The sequence below is a fragment of the Brachycentrus maculatus genome, unplaced genomic scaffold (assembly GCF_059751285.1).
Source record: "Brachycentrus maculatus isolate JH-2025_06_01 unplaced genomic scaffold, ASM5975128v1 h1tg000069l, whole genome shotgun sequence".
NCBI lineage: Eukaryota > Metazoa > Arthropoda > Insecta > Trichoptera > Brachycentridae > Brachycentrus > Brachycentrus maculatus.
In genome coordinates, this window is record NW_028280823.1 from 492,708 (window position 1) to 513,076 (window position 20,369).

The window sequence follows — 20,369 nt, forward strand, 5'->3', positions numbered from 1 at the left end:
TGTAAAGTGAAACAATCTATGTCGACGCTGTCTTAGGTAACTATCGGGAACAAACACACCAATCTTCCGGATAATTTCAGGATTATCGATCATACCGCGCAACAATCGATAAAAATGCGTTATCAAATACACATTCCTTCTCGTCTCTAAACTATTGTAGCCAAGCATACCCTGGAAAAACTCGGTCGGGTAGAGCCAAGGATAATAGCCGTACTCTCTCATGAAGAGATACCTCAGAAACTTCTTATGAAGAATATGATATATGAAACATGAAGAAGTCGTCAGTCTTGGTTCCACGTCATAAGAGAGTGGATCGTGATTAAATGTGCTGAGGACTTTTTTGCCTTGACGAGGGACTGTTCAAGTTATTTAAGTCTAGCGGCCAACCGTCGATTACTGGAGAAGCATTAGATGAAGAAAAAAACAAATAAATAAAAATATAAGACAAATTTGATATTTTAGTTCAGAAAATATAAGTGACATGGTCTGTAGGTAATCCCGAACGATAACCATTACGATACCAGTAAATGGAAACTCAATACATAAACCGCACTGAGGACTCAATATTCACAGTCAACAGACAATAGAAAATAGACTAGAGGTAGGATATATTTGAGCATCAAGCTACGAGCCAAAATGCCAGTTTTGGACCCAATTACTTCAAAATACATGTAGACTTTAAAATGAGCCCCTATGTTCAGGAAACTGGAAAATCCCACAAGTATCTTTGAATAGCGGCGAAAGCTGCGTGCTTTTGGAAATCGTGGCTATTGTTCGGCCTCCGAATAGCTCCAGCCGCATAGAAACAATGCGATGCAGAGATACAGAGCTCTCAACCGCACACAGAACGTGCCGTGTTGTCCTCCGCACTAAAATAATATCGGAATATTGCACGAGACAACATTATTTCGAGGTTGTACAAGCTCCATCGTTTGACAAAGACAAAATGCATAAAGGTACTCATAATTGTATTTGAATGCATATTGCACGACAATGACTTTATAGATATGTTATATATGGTAGATATGTTGTGAGAGATTCGACTTTATAAATATGTAACATATAGTTTTCATTATATTTTTATAAATAGACTACCATAATTTTGACGATTTCCTTCCTTATTTTAATACTTGTGTTTTTACTCGTGATTCTTTGGTATTCTTAAGAGTTTTTTTTTAGATTTATTTTTATATTACAATTTAAAAAATAAAACCATTCGACTCAAGTTTAATGAAAATACAGTTGACATTTGGGATATTTATTGAATATGCCACATTCAAATAACAAATGTATGTTCTCGTACAAAGTACTTTCGTAAATATCTAAAAATATAGAAGACATTACATTTTAGCGTTAATGTGCGTTCATATTAAATAACTGATTGCGAAATACGTGCGTTGACTTCAAAATCTGCGAAAGATCGATTTGAGATATTTATATGTACATACGCACAGGCATAGATTGCTAGTTGAATAATAAAAAGTAGCGGATACCTATAAAGTTGACCGGAAAAGCGGCTGGAGTTCCTACATATCATAACACGCAGCGTGCACCATTGCGCATTGTTGTACTAACTTGTAATAACTGTGTTATTATATTATGCAACGCCTAGGGCTGTTTGCGGTTTACTAATTCAGTGCTCCCGTACGCAGACGGGTTATTAATGACGTCACGAAAACAAGGAAATTCTAGACGGCTCACAGCCGAAGACGACCATGATTAATTATCCAGGAAATTTAAACTTCATGGCTTTATAAGTGAAATTAATTTGTAGGTCGATTCGGTAGCTGGAGGATCGGGAGGAATTAAGCTTTCCTTAAAATGTTATCATGAAAGATATTATTCGCGGAAAAGGATCGATTACGAAGTTTTCATAGGTAGACGATTAATTTGAATAATTGATTTAGAAAATCTGCGCCTGGAGAAATCATACAAAAATATAAGGCGATTAAGTTGTGGTTTCCATAGAAAACAAAAATTAGAAAAGCATTTTTTGTAGTCAGTACTTAGAACGCAATATGGTTGAAAATTCTTTTTTTTTCTATGATAAAAATATTTGGAAAATTTGTTCATATCCATAGAAAAAAATATTAGAAAAGCTTTTTTTGTCATTTTAAGTACTTAGAACGCAGTTTGGTTGGCAATAATTTTTTTCTATGAAAAAATTGTCTCTTTCCATAGAAAACAAAATTAGAAAAGTATTTTTTTTTGTCATAATCAGCACTTATAACGCAGTATGGTAGGCAAGTCTATATCCAGAAAAAAAGTGCGTGAAAATAATTGTTTCTACACTTAAAGTGATTTTAAAAATTCACTAAAACGTTACAAATTCTACGTTAGTTACTAAAAAAATATTTTTCTAAATAAATATTTCGACGAAATCGATAAAAATTAGACGCACTGATATAATTTTGCCCAATGGCATCATACAGTTGAATCGCATCCGAAGAATTCTTCGAAAATCAGATTCAGTTAAGTGGAGTTGGGAGGAGGTAGGATCGGAGGGGAGGGAATCTATCCATTGAAGGGTTCGAGGGTTGAAATAGTGGGGACTAAATAGTTAAATATTTACAAACATTCACAAGGTGATATCGAGTGAACTTATTCTTATTAAAAAAAAATCGTTTTCATGAAGAATATTGAAATCCACAGACAAAAAAATTAAATGTTTTGAATATTGAAAGTATTAACTTTGTGGATCATATTGATATATTATTTCTCGAAATAATATCAGAAATAATATCAGAACACAAAGTATTTTTATTTCTCGAAATAATACAAAAAAATAAAACATTAAACTTCAAGGTATAGGCATTATGTATTAATATTATTTTTGACATCTCATCAAAGATGAAGAAGAATATGGAAGTCTGGGCATTTACGGGGCTGACGACCGTCATAGGCTGGTTTAAGTGATCACTTTACACACGTGTAACATTCACCAATTCTACCCATTATTGACAACCACACCACTCAAATTCTTGGAAGTTCTGTATATATGAACAAATTTAGAAACTTTGTTCTTGAATCACTAGAATTTCACTAGAGACATCTATTGGTGAGATGTAAAGAAGCTTTTTACTAAGCAGAAACTCTTATATTAAGTATTTGGACACACTCAAAATGTTGGAATTATGTATTAACATTATCTAATTCTTTTTTTTATAATCCTTATACATACCCAATGAAGCATAAGGCCCTGCATCGACTCAACGCAATGTAAAATTTGATCTTTTTTTTTTACAAAAATGTAAGTTATATCAGTATTCACACCCTTATAAAAGTGCTTTAATAGTGACGTGAAGTATTGTTTGCATGGTGTTATATTGATTGACCTGACGAAGAGACGAGTACATCTCGAAACCGGTGGACAAAAATCTCGGTGAGTGGTTATATACTTGCATTACTAACATTTTTGTAAAAAAAAGTAAAATAACGGCGCACAAATGAAATAGTTTATATATTAATAAACGTAATTTCTAAACACTTAAAATTAAATATTGACAGTAAAACTTAAAATTAAAAATGGATAGATTTTACCACAAATCAATTAATGAAATAAAATTAAATAACTATGGCAACGAAAAATTACACATGTACGCTCATTTTGATGAATGGCCAGACGCGCTAATTGCTACGCTGTGGACAGCACTGAAATATATGGCAGACGAACCTTCAACAGTAAAGTAGAATATTCGAATCGGTCGCAAAAATAAAAACGTAAATATGTTGATATTTTATTTGTTATCGAGGTTTTCCGATACATCATTTCCAAAGCACGCCTTTGGTAACACCTTGTTCTGGCAGTCTTTTCGCTATCCAATACTCGGTTACGGCGGTCACTGATACCACAAACGAACAGGATAATACGTTCAGTGCAATTATATGGAATGGCTTGCCTTCGAGTCTGAAGTATCACTGAAATGTTTTGAGTGCCCGTTACACCCATACAGAACCCCAACCGTACTAAAGTACACATCTCCGCTCTAAAGAAAATACCAATGTCGATGGACCGGAATGTTCGGATTTCGCGGAAGACCTACTGTTATCTCTAAACGGGGGGCGTGCAATCATGGGGATTTGATTATATACCAATAAAATGCACAGCACAGCACTGAAATTAATAATTATATATTTTTTAAATTATTAAAAAATTAAATTATTTGAACTTCAAAATCTATAGAAAAAAATGTATTATTACTTTTTTTAATTTTTTATTTATTTATTTATTTCATAGATACATACATTTTATTTTTTTACTGTATGTGTGACGGCTCTTTAGGCATGGCCTGTGTTAAGCCGAAATACTTACATGTTAATACAATTTTTATTATTTTATAACTATTTGTTTTTTTTTTTAATTATTAGATTACATACATACAGTATCTACTCAATGAATTAGGGCCACGCAGAATTTCACGCAATTTCTCAATTCAAACAGGAATAACTCAGAGAAAACCTTGAATAAAACAAAATTGAATTTTATTTACACATGAAAACTTTATTACGCTTAAATTATGCATATATTTTCATATAAATATAGTTAGTATTTAGTATTTCCACCTTTGGCAGAAATAACTGCCTCAATTCTTTTTGGCATACTTAAAATGCACTGTTTTATCATGTTTTTTATTTCTTCGTCTTCTGACCAAATTTTTTGAATATTTTTTTTTAGATAGTCTACTGTCGGATTTGGAAATGAGTATACCTTATTTTTAACATGCTCCATACGTTTTCTATAGGATTAAGGTCCGGAGAATTTCCAGGCCAGGGGAGCAAGGGCAGATTTTTGTTAGACAAAATTTTTATTATTGATTTAGCCCGGTGGCAAGGTGCCCCATCCTGCATGAAGGTGTATGGACCTTCTGTTGGGTCGAGTGTATGGTAGAAGGGCAATAAAATTCGTTCGAGGACCTGCTTATAGGAATTTCGGTTCATTGTTCCTTCCACGAAAAACAACGGCCCAGGTAAATTGTTAATAATACATGACCATATCATTGTTGCAGGGGGGTGTTTGATAACTTTTACCACACAGGCCTCATTGTAACGTTCCATTGGTGTTCTCCTGACGAATCGACGGCTCTCTGTCGCGGCTTCTAACTGGCACTCATCACTAAAGATGACCTGAAAAATAATGAAAATTTAAGTTTAATTCAAATATATAAGTTTATTTACTAAAATGATATGTTGAAAATTCAATTTAAATAAATACCTTTTTCCAATCATCTACCGAGTAATTTCGATGTAGCCTGGCCCATTTTAATCGATCCGCTTTCATTCATGGTGTCAATTTTGGTACTTTTACAGGGCGCCTGCATTTTAGATTTACTTCGTAAAGACGTCGCCTCAGTGTTGATACCGATATATTTATACCCTCTTCTTCCAATTTTATTTTTAATGTTTTTGCTGATGCACTACGGTTTTCTAAGGCACTTTGAACGATTTTTCGATCAGTCCTCGGTGTTGTTTTTCTAATCCTACGACAGTTCTTTCGCCGATTGCTGGTGGCGGGTGACTGATTTTTTATTGATTTTGAAATTCGGTCCACTGTTTGACGAGAAACGTTTTCTTTTTTTGAAATTTCTCTATTAGATAGTATTCCTAATTTCAGTATCACTATAACACTAGACTTTTTTTCCTCAGAAATGTCTTTACTTTTTCCCATTTTGTCCTTTTCAAAAAAAACACTTGTGTTTACAAAAAAAAATTATACTTTATGAACTAAAATTAAAAATTAAGTTTTTTTCACAAGACACGATAACTATATAACCTCTCTGAACAAAACAACAACCAGAACTCAAGAAACTTCACTAATAAATGAGATAGGACTATTTTTTGAACTTTCAACTATCTGTCTACCTGTGCTAATTAGGGACCTTTCTCAGAAAAAGGGTTTGAAATTTTGTAAAGGCTTAAATAATCCAGGTATATTTAACATATTATTGAAGGTAATATACATGATATTAGATGTCAATAGAAAACTTAAAGTATTTATGTAAAATAAATATAATAATCCAAAAGATTTCAGAGTATTCAAAAAAATAATGGGTGGCCCTAATTCATTGAGTAGATACTGTATATTACATACAATAATTACAATAACAATTTACAGTATAAAGGTTTTACAATACTTAGATTGGTGGGATGAATTAAATGATTTGCAGTTTATTATTTAATGTTTAATGGGGTGACTCTCATCGATAGTGAAATAGCTACCGCATTCGACGCGGTTAAATGAGGTCTCGGGTTCGATTCTCAGAAAGTTAAAATTGCATTCTCTAATGCTTTGACATTTGCGTCACGAGATAAGTAAGAAGAATCATCAAAAACACAAATAAAATAAGAATAATTCACTTCACTAACGACAGTAAAAAATATACAATATATTAGGATTTTGAGGTAAAAGGTTGAGTCAGTAAACGTTGTCAACATATGCGCCAACCCGAGCACTACTCGCGTGATTCAACTTGTTTGCTTTACATACCGCTAATGTACTTATTTATTTCCTGTAGTTTAAATAAATAAATACAATAAAAAAAACGAACTGAAATCGCCAGTTGACACTAGACGATTTTGATTAGAAATTTTTCGATAAATGTCTAAATTTCATCATTATTTATTTATTTATTTATTTTTGTTTAAGTTAGTCTTGTTTTATTTTTTTATGTTTGTAACTGGACAGCTCTTAAATCATGAAATCTCTTTAATTAAAAAAATACACTATTCCGATATTTCAGTTCTGTTTTTATGGAAAAAAAACCCATGTGGTTAAGTATTGAAGAAAACGAGTTCTCAAAATATGATAACGAAGGGGAGAGATGAGTATTTAGTACGAGTATGTAGGTTACAGATATAAAAATGGTTATACTCGTATATAATATAAAGTACTTTTTTATTAGACGCTGTCTGATACAATACGTCAGCTGCTAATGATTTAGACGAGGCGTTGGTAAACTTACGATCCAATTACTGCTAGACACCATTGCACAAGTAAGAGCAAATATCTTGGGAAATCATACGTCTTGGATGTCCATTCATTTCGCTGCTGGATACGTGGGCGGGAGAAATGACACCCCGTTTTCTGGCGGTTTAGTTCGGGAAAATTAAATTCGGTCGGAGGTCAAAATGGATTCCGGTATCGGGGTAGCATGGCTGACTCAGTGGAAGAAGGAAACTGCAAGACGACTGTTTAATTAGTAGTCGTCTCGTTCTCCGAAAAGTGCATCATTTAGACTTCTTGAAGGTCTAGGATCCAGTAAAACCGAGTCAGCTCGCCACAGCAGCGTGTGGTGAATGGAAAAAAACACTCGCTAGACAACAGAGGAATACTGAATTAATTTCATGAATTGATTCGGCAGTTAATTTGCGATAATATCTATCCATTTTTAATTTTAGTTTTACTTGGTACGTACCACTGTTTCTTGAAATATATTATGGCAGGTGTTTCTATGCATTCCGCATCATAATATATTATATAACGTTGTTTGATGATGATACGGAATGCATCGAAACACGTGTGACGATAGATTTGAAGAAATAGTAGTATTTACCAATTAAAAATTAAATAAAAAAGAATACAGAATCCCTGGATTCCAAACGTTGAACGTTATTTTCAGGTTCTAAAACAAAAATAGTAAACGTAGAGTGTAGGCGTTGCGTTGGATCAAAGTTCAAAGGTAAAAGTCGTAATTATCCGTTGTAGTATGAGTTACGAGGAAAAAAACATGTTTGTTACAAAGCCTAATTTTCGTGAAAAAAATAATAAAAAAGAAAATATCAAATAAATTAAAAAAGACTTTGCTGTTTATGCATATGAAAATTTAAATTAATTTTGAAAGCTACATCCTCTGTTATTTTAATCTGATATTGAAACTATTAACATCCCATAAACCCCTTTTTTTAAATCATTGCTATTCATGAAGAAAGTTTTTTAAAAATTCGAAGTTTAAGAAAAACTTTGCATTAGGGATTTTCACTACGATGTTTATTTAATATCACCCTGCACTGGTTCCTGAAATGCAGTACTTATCACCACGCCTTGACAAGATGACACTGCGTCAGTGCAATGCAGTGCTCTATTCACAATAGCGTGCAAAATGCGAATGTTGGAAGAAGAAGAATACGTTATCTGATGATTTCGTACTATTTTCTATTCGAGCAATATTTCATTTATCGTTGATTTCAATTTCACCGATATTATTATATTACGAAAACGGCGCTATATAAATTATCCAAATTTATTATTTTTATGATTATTATTATATATCTATTAAAAACGCCCGTCCACCTCCGTAGTGTAATGACCAGCATGCTCGGCTACCGTTCTGGAGGTCAAGGGTTCGATTCCCAGGGGGGGTCAAATAAATAATGGTGATTTTTTCACTATAATATTTATTCAATATTACCCTGGACTGGTACCTGAAGCGGAGGGCTGATCACCTTTCCTTCACATGTAAACGATCAAAATAAGACTGCGTTTATATGACGTAGTGCCCTATGCACCGTTGGGGTGCGGATAAGGGTTTTACTATAGTTATTTTAATTAAAAATACCCAAATAATTAAACAGTCGATATTTATACATTCAAACAGTAAGGAGTCCAGTCCTAAAACAAATAAAGCAGTTATTTGAAAGCTAATTAGAAATAAAATAAATGTTAGTAGTTTTAAAAAGTTAAAAATTATGATATTTCGCTAAGTCATGCTGGAATAATTATCATTATTATTAAGTTCTTATTTATGCGGTACATAAGTGGAAATGTATACTAATGAAAAATATATATATATCTTTTTTTGATTAATTCAATCCGTCATCACAAGCGAGAACACTTCGTTAAATGATTCCCTCGTGGTAAAATCAACTAATTACTAAATTAACGCGGTTTACAATGTAACAATCTGGTTCCCAACTGAAATATAACTATTCAACTCGTTTCGCGAGCAATTCCAGTATCTGAACCACATGGAATTATCAATTCATTCCATAGAATTCACAGTTGAAATAATACAGCTCGTAGCCATTGCCGAATTTATCTGCGTACATATGTGTTGTCTACTTTCAAAATCTGCCAAATCCATGTAAGTCGATTTTACAAAAAATACAAAATTATCCGTGTAACATTTATATTTCAAAGATTTGGCTATATTTAGATAAAATATTATGGAAAAGAGATTTTTACCATTTTTTGGAATTTTTTCAGCATAAAAAAACGAGACACAAACCGATAATGACGTCATCTTAATTTTTGACCTATTCCCGCTCTCTGATTGGCCAAAATGGGTCTGAAGGCAAGTTTCATGAATATAACGGAATTTGAAATACAAGGCTGTTTTTTTAAAGTATTTTTAACAGAGAGGGGGAATATGGGCTGCTCGAGGTATGAGGAGCTGAAGAGACTTCCGAAAATAGGCGAGAATGGCGAAAGAGATGTCATCTGTTGCTACAGACCAATCCGCAGGATTGAGACCAGAGAGAGAGAACAGGGTTTCCGAGTACATAAATATTTGAAACAATAAAACCCACAATTGGCCTTCCGATAGAGTATTTATTTTTAAATCTTATAAAATTGGAACTGGCGGATTTTGAAAGTAGGCGACACATATATTGATTGCGAATCCAATCACACCCGGAGTAAATTATGTAGGGATTCAGGTACATCGATGAAAAAATTGATTGCGGTTGTTTTGAAAACTGATGAGAATACAAATAAATTTTGAAACATGTGTTATATTCCAAATGAGCCCCTGCAGACGAGGACCATATTAGATTTTACACGAATTTTGAAACCGAACCCCTGATACCCCATAGTCATGATTCAATGCATAATTAAGGTCGAAGTCAGCATGAAGGACAAAAATATCATTTTTCACGTGGTTTCTGAATACTTTTATTAAAAAAAAACGACTCAAAGGATTTAAATCATCAAATTAAAATGTAAAAAAAAGAGTTTTACAGACATACAGGGTGGCACAAGATTAATGACCCTATCGGAAAATATGATTTTATAATTTTTGCAAATGGCGTCGTACGTCAATCTTACTTGACATTTATGAACAAGACAGCTGCAGTATATAAACAGATTGATAAAACGGGCACAAATATGTATCACTGGCGGCAGCCACTTGACGGATATCATCTTTTTCACTTTACAAAAAATAGTAAAGGTCCAATTAAAGATTTCAATAATTGTTTTTTTTTTATTTATTCAAAAATAAAATTAAATGATTGAATTTGCGCAACCCTAAATCTGTTTGTATACTAGTTTTCTAGTTCATAAATGTCAAATATGATTGACGTACGACGCCATTTTCAAAAATTATAACATTTTCGGAAAGTGATTAATTTTGTGCAATCCTCTATATAGTGCCGAAATGGTAATACATTTAATAAGAGACATACAGTAATAACTATAAAAATGAAAATTATCTACTATTATTCAAATAAAACTTATGGTATGTGCCAATATAGGTATAAGGAAATCTAATTTATATTATCTATTCCGTGGATCAATGAATACCAGACGTGCTGAGAGATATTTTATAAATGGTAATACGCTAGTAACGTACCCGTTTTAAATTGTAAAATGTAATTTATTTCTACTTTTACTATCTTCGGGGGAAAAATAATTTCATCTTGGCAATCTAATTTTTGGCGTACCTTTAAAGTATCCTGCAAATAAGTTTTCTGTCGAACAAATACAATGTGGTAAAAAAAACGGCATTTAACTAACTAACTAATCATCACGCCGCTTCCCCGAAGCGTTAGGCAGAGAGAGTAGAACGCCACACAACTGTTTGCAAACATTCTTCGCCTCTTCTACGTTCACGCATCTCCTCATACATACCCGCCGATTATTACGACTCCTAACTTGACCACTTTCGTGTAAGTATTCGAGATACCTGATCCAAGTTTTTCTCGGTCTTCCTCTGCTTCTTGTTTCAACTACATTCGGCTCATAAATTTGTTTTACCGTTCTTTCCTCACCTACTCGTTCCACGTGCCCAAACCATCTCAATACACCTTTCTTAATTGTTTCGATAACGGCATTTAAATTCCAATATAATCAAATGAATAAGAGTACACACATATCGTAATCGTACACGAGAAAGTGACCAACAAACAAAGCGTAAAATGCTCAGGAGGGTCATTTAAGTCACTTTTGCTTGGCAATAAAATAAACATCAATGCAGTTAGTCATTTTAAACAAGTCAATATATTACACTTCCAAGTTTAAAATCCTTTGGGATTTTTTCAGGGCAATATTAAGCTGGTAAGATAACAAATAGTCAATGATCACGTTTTTGTAAAAAAAAAAGCACTTGATCACTTTCTCCTGTATGACTACGATATACACATGAAGAAAAGCTATTATTACTTATTAATATTCTAATAAAGACTTTGAAATCGTTCACTTGTTCTATAAAAGTCTACGCTTTTTAATTTTTATTTAATCATTTCGATATCCTAGCAGTGACCTTTTCAATTGAACGCTACTTTTGATATAATTTTTAAAAATAACCTATAAAGTTCGTCTCAGCTACGTAAGTTCGAATCAAGTTCGTAACGCGGAACTAGTATTTCGAATCCATAAATGTTTCTGAAATTTGGCTACAACGAACATCGAATCGAAGAACATAAAACTAACTCTATTGAAACGTGAACTTCTGATTATTTTCTTTTGCACATAGATGCCAAGCTTATCGGACTGGTGACAGCTCTTTAGAAATGTTTTTCCTGTTTGTTAATAGCACTTTTCTTATGTATGTGGGCACCGCCAAGTAAATTTTAGTACTTAGATGCGATATGTTGCGGGCGAAAGCTATATTTTTTAATGTATTTAATACCTGCAGAAAAGATCATAACGACAATGAAAAAAGGCCTATACGTTCACATGGTAATATGTGAGATTAAAGTGATTATAATTTGAACATGTTTGAGGTTCTCGAATATGAGAAAATAAATAATTCCATTCATCATTATCACTCGCTAAATTCCTTTATGAAAAAACAGCTTTACATTTAATCACCGTAGAACGGGGCTACTTGAACTTTGATGTGTTACTTGAGCCCAATACAAATAACATTATTTAGATCGTGGTATCGATCGAAGTATCGAGTCGCCTGTCAGGGAAACAATGAATCATGTCGATACGTTCATTATTGTAGACCAAATACAGATTTATTTCTTTTTTTGTACTGGGCTCAAGTAAGACATCAAAGTTCAAGTAGCCCCGTTCTACGGTACATAAAAACCATTATGAATGTGTCCAAATACTTGTTCATAAATCGGAATTATAAATCGGGATAATTATAGAAATTATCTCAACGTAGATGAATTGAACCATATACTGTATATAGAAATTCCAAGAATTAGAGTAGTGTGGTTGTCAATCATGGGTAGAATTAGTGAATGTTACACGTCTGTAAAGTAATCACTTAAACCAGCTTATGACGGTCGCAAGCCCCGTAAATACCCAGACTTCCATATTGTTCTTCATCTATGTTGAGATTTTCTCATCAATACATATATTGGTGAGACGAAAGAAGCTTTTTATTAAGCAGAAACTCTTTAATTTGTATGTGAGGGTCCGAATCCCATGTAAAATCCTATATTCTTCTTCATCTATGTTAATACGTAAAAAATATTATAAAAAATAATTTCTGTAATTGGAGATAATTCAGATATGTTAACAAGTATTTGGACACACTCAAAATGTTGTTAAACGATTCATCCACGACTTGTAGCATAACGGCACACCAATGAAATAAGTAACTGGAAATATAAAAGCATTTTTGTAAAGTTTAAGCTTTCGATTACCTCTGGAGACTTCAATTATTATCGTCGGGTACATATCGCTCACTCCTTTCAAGAACGTCATAAATCAAAAAACCTGATTTTTCAGGAGAACGTCTTTAAAGTTTAAAAATATAATACAATGTATTAAAAATAAATATCAAGACACTTATTGAACTTTTTACTGTGCAACAGATCTTTTTAGGTAACACCTGAAGGTTTTTTCTCCATTTGAAAAATATTCAGTATATTTAAAAAAATAATTAAACAATACCTTTTCTTCGAAATGCAAAAACAACACTTTCTACCTTGTAGCGGGTAAATATTGAGTTAAAAATATGCCGCTTTTGCTGGAATATAGTACATTTTTTGGGCATTCCGAAAACATGCAAAACTGGAAATTGACGATTTTTGATTTATGACGTTCTTGAAAGGAGTGAGCGATATTTAAAGCGAGTGTTTGTGAATAATTCGCCGGCGCGTTCTCGCGTGAAAGCCGCCCTGAGAGCCTAAAGGGATAAGCCCAATTAGCGGGCGGCAGAGTGACTGCTATGCTCTCGAATACCACACGACGAGGGCGGCCCTGTCCGCCGTCCACTACCCGTAATGGCGTTTATCCCGTGTAGAGATATCAAAAAAAATAGCGCACAGATAGTCCTTTCAAAGAGCCGTCAGCCTTTAACGGCGGAGTTTTACATACACGCTAACACGTTGTATGCCATTTTACAAGCATAATGTTCCGAGTATTTTTTTTATTCGGATTACTTCATTTGGCATTAAACTTATTTGGAAACGATATCATTAAAAAATGCATGGATCTGTGTTTGTTATAAAATGATATCGTTATAAGTTGTTTGACATTTTTTGATCAACCTGCATTTTATATACATAATATTCGGTCATTAGTCAAATAAAGTAAAAGTGGAAAAAGCTAGAAAGTTGTTTTATCAAATCATTAAAATGTTTTTATTTTTATTTTAGAAATTTTAATAATCACTTAAATTTTAGGCGAATTTTAATGAATTTCAATAACATGAATTGGTAAAAAGTCGCTGATATCCCTTCAAATCAAGTATCCGTGTAGTTTTTATCCATCATATAATATTACTGTTCCGCAAATGTGTCTTTGGCTGATTTGCAAACAATTTTTGCCTCTTTTGGATTCATACACATCCGCAAATTATTCGAACTCTTAACCTAAGTTTTTTCGGCCTTTCTCTACTTCTATTACTAGCTACATTCGCCTCATTATTTTACTATTCTTTCTTCATTCATTCGATTCACATGCCCGAAATAACATAATTGAATCCTTTTTAATAAGCCATGTTAGACGAACATTCGATTAAGCGAAGTCGATTGTACCAGCATTACTCATATAACACATACTACTACGATTCTATAGGAATAATACCCATAAAGTTTAGTTAGTAATGAGAGAAATAATTAAGATTTATGTGTACCAAAATGGCAAGTTCGCTACTTCCTCTAGTTATCGAGAGTCGCCGGAGCATAAACTATTATAACTTTCAAATCCCGAAATAACTAGTCCTACAAATTCATCCTTTATCACGGAATTAATGTTCAACTTCCGAAATATAAACCAATTCGCAATCTTTTTGCTACTATTCCAGGTTTTTCGGTATCTTTATACATAAATAACAACATATTTTTCTTTACCTACCAGTCGGCTGTCCTAACTCAAAACACAGTAAGGGGTATTTTTTTTGTAGTACGTTTTTTTTTTGCATTTTTGGACTAAGTAGATTCTACTTAGTCCAAAAATGCAAAAAAATATACTGCAAAACAAATGTCTCTTACTGTGTTTTAAGTTTGGACAGCCGCAGTGTTGCAGGTTCGATTTTTGCCATTACAAAAATTACAAAAAGAAATTACGCAATACCATTTTATAGTTTCCTACATTATCATTTTATGCGTAGACCTCTGCAGTCGGTTTCTTACATTTTGTATTGATGATATATTACATTGCAAGCGTCGGTCAGGATGCCTCTGTATTAGATCTGAGAATGCTAAGGGACAACTTTCAATATGTATAGATGATAAAAGGATATGGGCAGATTCCTTCTAAACAAAAAAGATAAACTTGCTGGTAACCATATTGTAAAGGAATTCTCTCCTCAAACAAAATGGATTGAACGACTGCACTCTTAAAAACAATTAAAAGAGAACTTCAGCGTTGGATACATTTATATAACAGAAAATAGTAAAAAAGGCTAACAACATTTAATCGAATAATATAAAAAAGCAAACAACATTGAATCATCAGTGAAAACCAGTAAACTCATCGGCGTTATTACTGTGGGAAAACTCTCGATTTCTACGTGGAATTTTCTCACAATTATCTTTGTACGGTTTGTGATTATGTTCAAGAGAGAAAAAAAAGTATTGGAAGAAAACGAGACATTTGATGTTAGTCATTGTTGGATAAGTCGCAGAAGAGGTACTCGATAGAATTAGATCAGAAAACGTAACATTTGAGATAAAAGTTTTTACGGTCGCGTAGCGAGATTCAGTTCAGAGGTTCAGGGTTCAATTTCACACGACGTTTTTACGTCACGATTTCTATGTTTTCACACAATGCACACAATGCAAATATTTAGAACTAAAAAATAATATTATGAAAAAAAAAAACAAGTCTTATCAACGTCAGTAAGAGAAATTGTCTGTCTCCGAAAGTACATTTTCGTATGTTGCCGTTAGTAAAAGGACACGTTTTCAAAACGCACATCGATGCGTCACAGAACAACGTATGGCGTAACAGAATTTAGATTAAAAAATGGTAGCTAAAATGAAGTCTTTAAAGTTGAATAAAATATTTTTTATGAAAGTAAACTGGAAAATACCACTATTTCTTTAAAACTATTGTGAAATGCATCGATACACGTGACAAAATATTTTTTTAAAGAAATAGTGGTATTTATTAAGTATAACTAAAATGGAAAGATATTACCAAAATGTGACTGCCGAATTAATTAATTGAATAAAATAATTTAAAAAAAAATACAGTATCCACGTTTTAATTAAAATTCTTTGTGACTAATTAATAATTCAGTCGGTTTTACGCAGATCACAACTATCTAACTTCTCCAATAGCCACTTCCCTGTTGATTTTTTTAGGAAAATATTGTAAAACAATCACCGTATTAAATAATGACCAAAATTTTACTTACTATGTAGTTGGTCGACAAAAATATTCCCTTTTTGTGAACATGAGCGTTGTTAGTTGTCACCACCGTATGGTTTGATAGAAGTTTATATCCGCCGCTCTGAGCAGTAGGTTCTGAAACAAATACATAAAAGATATAAATTTCGAAACTAATAAAATATTAAAAAGTGGAAATAAATGGCAAAAATACAAGATAATTGAGTAAAAAAGTAATCTGTTAGACTGCATGTGGGCAGATTTGACCATTAATTTGTTTTTCACATATTTTTTGAGGTATAAAATTAATACTTGACAGTAACATTACGATATTATTTTTTGACATCTCATCAAAGATGAAGAAGAATATGGAAGTCTGGGCATTTACGGGGCTTACGACCGTCATAGGCTGGTTTGAGTGATCAAAGTAAGCCCCGTAAATGCCCAGACTTCCATATTCTTCTTCATCTTTGATGAGATGTCAAAAAATAATATGAAAATAACTCCTGTAATTGGAGATAATCCAGATTTTGTGAACAAGTATTTGGACACACTCAAAATGTTGTAACATTACGATATGAACGAAGATTTTTGAGGTCAACTTTCATTTTAATCTTGTTGATTTTACACAAAAAATAAATTGACTAGAAAACTCTGGAACATTAAGTTAAAGAAAACACGAAGTTACCAAAAAAGAAGTAAAAAGCATACAAAATAACTTTTATTCGAGTGATAGCTATTTCATTTAGTCACAATAGATTTGAAAATTTAAGATAATTTCTATATTAAAAATCATTTTGTCGCATAAGTAACAGAATTAGAGAAAAATATTTAAAAAAAGTTATAATTACAATTATATCGTTGGACATGATTACTTCAATAACCACATTTTCGGTAATGATTTTTGATTTTCATTATATGGAAAGAAAAATATCGCTATTGGTGTTATTGTGAAAGGATGCAATGTTTATATTTTTTATACTTTGTATAGCTGAAAATAGGGTACACAAGGTACGTCAGGATGGAAAAAAAAAACATAAAAATAATAAAACATACAAGATGGGACAAAACACGTTCCTATACGAAATATACATTCAGAAGGATGTTTACAGTCAAAACATAACACGAGAGAGAAAGCAGCCTGCGTAGGTACCAGAGAATTGACAAGATTGGTTTATTTGTAGAGGGAATTGTATTATGGAAGTAGAACAAACTTTTTGGGAATCCATTTGCGAGTTTTCTTAGTACTTAAACCACCACGTACGGAAAAAATGTGAGAAAATTTAATAAAAGTCTCAAACAATACGTCTCAAATTGAAGAACGAATTAATATAAACTCTTATTAGACTTTTTGTGCTGAGAATTTTTTCGCGTCGACGCGATTTATTTATGAAAATGGGTAGCAGGCTTAAATGACAAGAAAAAAATATTCAACCGTAATCAATGGAACGCCGCTGGTATTGAATACAAAAGAAAAATTAATTCCGATGAAAGGAAAATAACACTAAAAACATTTCTCAATTGCTTGGTTTTTCGTTTTTTTTCAATGTATATTGTATGAACTAGTGTTAGATATGGTTACACAAACGATACCGATGTAAACTGCTGTTATATTTGTTGAGATTGTTCCGAAATTGGTGCACATCAGAGATTAAAAATTGCAATAAAGTACCAAACATTTAAATGTATTTTTCTTAATAGTCGGTATAAAAACTGAATTTTTTATTTAATGTATGTATAAAATTTCTAAACAGAACATTAAGAAGGCAGGTTTTTTTTTTCATATACGTTTAATTAAATTCGTTCAAATGAAGAAAAACATCATTTATTCAATTAAAGTGCGTGCGATAAATTAAAATACGATTGTGTGTATTACAACAACTAATAAAATATATAAATATAAACATATATCCAATTCTTTGATAGACAGTCTTTAATTGAAATTGACATTAAAGAGGTGAATCACTGTATGTACATTTGCTCTATTTTAAACACATATAGTTATAAGTTTCACAATAAAATATATATTACCTACTCTAAGTACAGAGGAAAACAGCGGTTACATTTCGAAAATACGTTTCCTACTTTTATTTTATCCAAGGGAATCTCACGATATACTATAACTATTTAATAATTTAGTATGAAATATCAACAAATGGAAACATAAAAATGCGACATAAGTTTGATAGGAAACATGAGTAGTTATTTTAAACTATGTTGCTATCGTAACAAATCATGGTAAATGAGTGGCTAAATCACTGCCTTATGTAAGAATATCAATCATCGTTAAGTGAGTGGCCTAACCTAAATCCAAGAACAATGGCTAAGACCATTTAATTACTACAATATTCAGGTCAGAATTTAACCTTTTAGAGATAAGTGGTGCATAAATCATATTTGAAGATTAATTTCACCTAATAATACCTCTTAAGGCATTATTAGGTACATATTGGCACCCCACATTTTCAAAGATAAATACATTGTCGTGCGTTTAATTTTAAAGTTTAATCAATCAAAGAGTAAATTGAATTTTGACGTTGATAAAATATTCCTGGAGTAATAAAATTACCTATTTACATAAAAAAACTATATTTGTGAACTTATTTATTTTATACAAAAATGTTAATAATATTAGTATATAACCACTCACCGAGATTTTTATGTCTACCGGTTTCGAGACGTACCCGTCTCTTCGTCAGGACAATCACTACCACAGCATGCAAACAATACAACCCTTCACCACCATAGCACCATTTATACACTTAAAACTACACAAAATGTTTAACACATGCAATTTTTGGTCGACCCGAAGACCAACATGCACTAAAGGTTTCAGCACAGACATGCGTTACGAGATGAGTGGTTATATACTAATATTATTAACATTTTTGTAAAATAATAAATAAGTAAAAACGACTAACCACAAAGTAAATGCTTTATATATTAATAATATTGAGAATGATATTTATGAAGTTCATTTTTTTATTATATCCAAAAATACTACAACTTTATATTATTTCTGTGAGCCTAAGCGGCTCATTCATAAAAATAGGCACCAAATTGTGGTAGAGTGGGTTCGAACGCAGAGACTCAGACTTGAGAGTCAGCGACACTTACAACGGGACCACAACCCGATACAAAGTAATGTTTGGCGTCATCGTAGAATTGTAAAAAAAAAAAAAAAAAAGTTTTTGCAGGTATACAAATGGTAAAATATAATATAGTAATAAAAAAATTAAAACGCCAATAAGCGATTTCGAAATTAAACGTTAACTAGTAAATACCAATAGTTATCGTTAATTTAAAATTAACACCAACGCTTGATAATGATGTGAACTGCACCGAAATACGTGTCACGATAGAATTAAATAATTAGTAGCATTTAACAAGTCAACGATAAATTATAAACTTGAAATATTTATTTACCGCCTCCGTAGTGTCATGGTCAGCACGCTCGACTACCGTTCTGGAGGTCCCGGGTTCGATTCCCAGGAGGGAGTCAAATAAATATAAGTACTTTTTTCACTCTAATATTTATTCAATACTACCTTAGACTGGTACATGAAGCGGAGGACTGATCACTTTTCCTTCATGCGTGAATGATCAAGACAACACTGCGTTTTATGATGCAGTGCCCTATGCACCATTGGGGTGCAGATAAGGGTTTGGATTTTTTTGGTGAACATTTACGAGTACAAAGCAAATGGCGAATGAAATGAAATATTTTTGTTACTTCTTTTTTGTTAGTAACGTAACGAAATTTTACGTGTCATTTTATTATTATATTTTCGAAAATGATTGATTAGAATTTGTACATTGCGACAACTTACATTGACGTTTCACGTAGTTGAATGTGACGTGTAATCTGTACTGTTACATGAAATACTTTTATAAATAAAACTTTCAAGATGTATATAGGCATTTGAAATGTATACGAACATTCAGAAAGATAATGAAATTCTCATGGTCGAATCACGTGATTGTAATAAATGATGAAGTACACAAATTAAATTGAATCGAGTAGGATCGTAACAGATCCATTGCGTCTGCCTAGTGAAATAGCGGAGAAAAATGACGCCAGAGATGTGCCGATATTTCATTTCATCAACACACCATGAAAGAATTTATTTCTTTATTCTACTAAATCGCGCCCTTGTGACTGAGGATTGTGACCATCATGGGTTCTTGTTGTTCTTCTACTTTAATTCTACTTTCTACATATTTTCCGACAGCCTCCAGTACTAGGATATTCTGTCAAGTAAGAGCCGTGAAGAGCCTGTTGCGTTTGTGATTAAGTCGTTCCTAGGAATTTGTGACTTTCCTCTCCCTTTTCAGCCTTCTACGTTGCCCACTATAATGCGGCTATCCTCTTTTTTATTTATTAGAATAGCATATACACAGCAGAACAGGGTATTTA

General features: G+C 32.5%; 1 protein-coding gene across 3 annotated transcripts in view; it reads right to left on the reverse strand.

The window, feature by feature from the left end:
* Positions 1–20,369, reverse strand: part of Tpst (tyrosylprotein sulfotransferase) — a 294,282-nt gene that overhangs the window by 124,657 nt on the left and 149,256 nt on the right. For all 3 annotated transcript variants that reach the window (XM_088256914.1, XM_088256916.1, XM_088256915.1), the window contains one exon: positions 15,981–16,090. The gene's annotated coding sequence lies outside the window, so the exon portion shown is untranslated. The remainder of the gene's footprint in view (positions 1–15,980; positions 16,091–20,369) is intronic.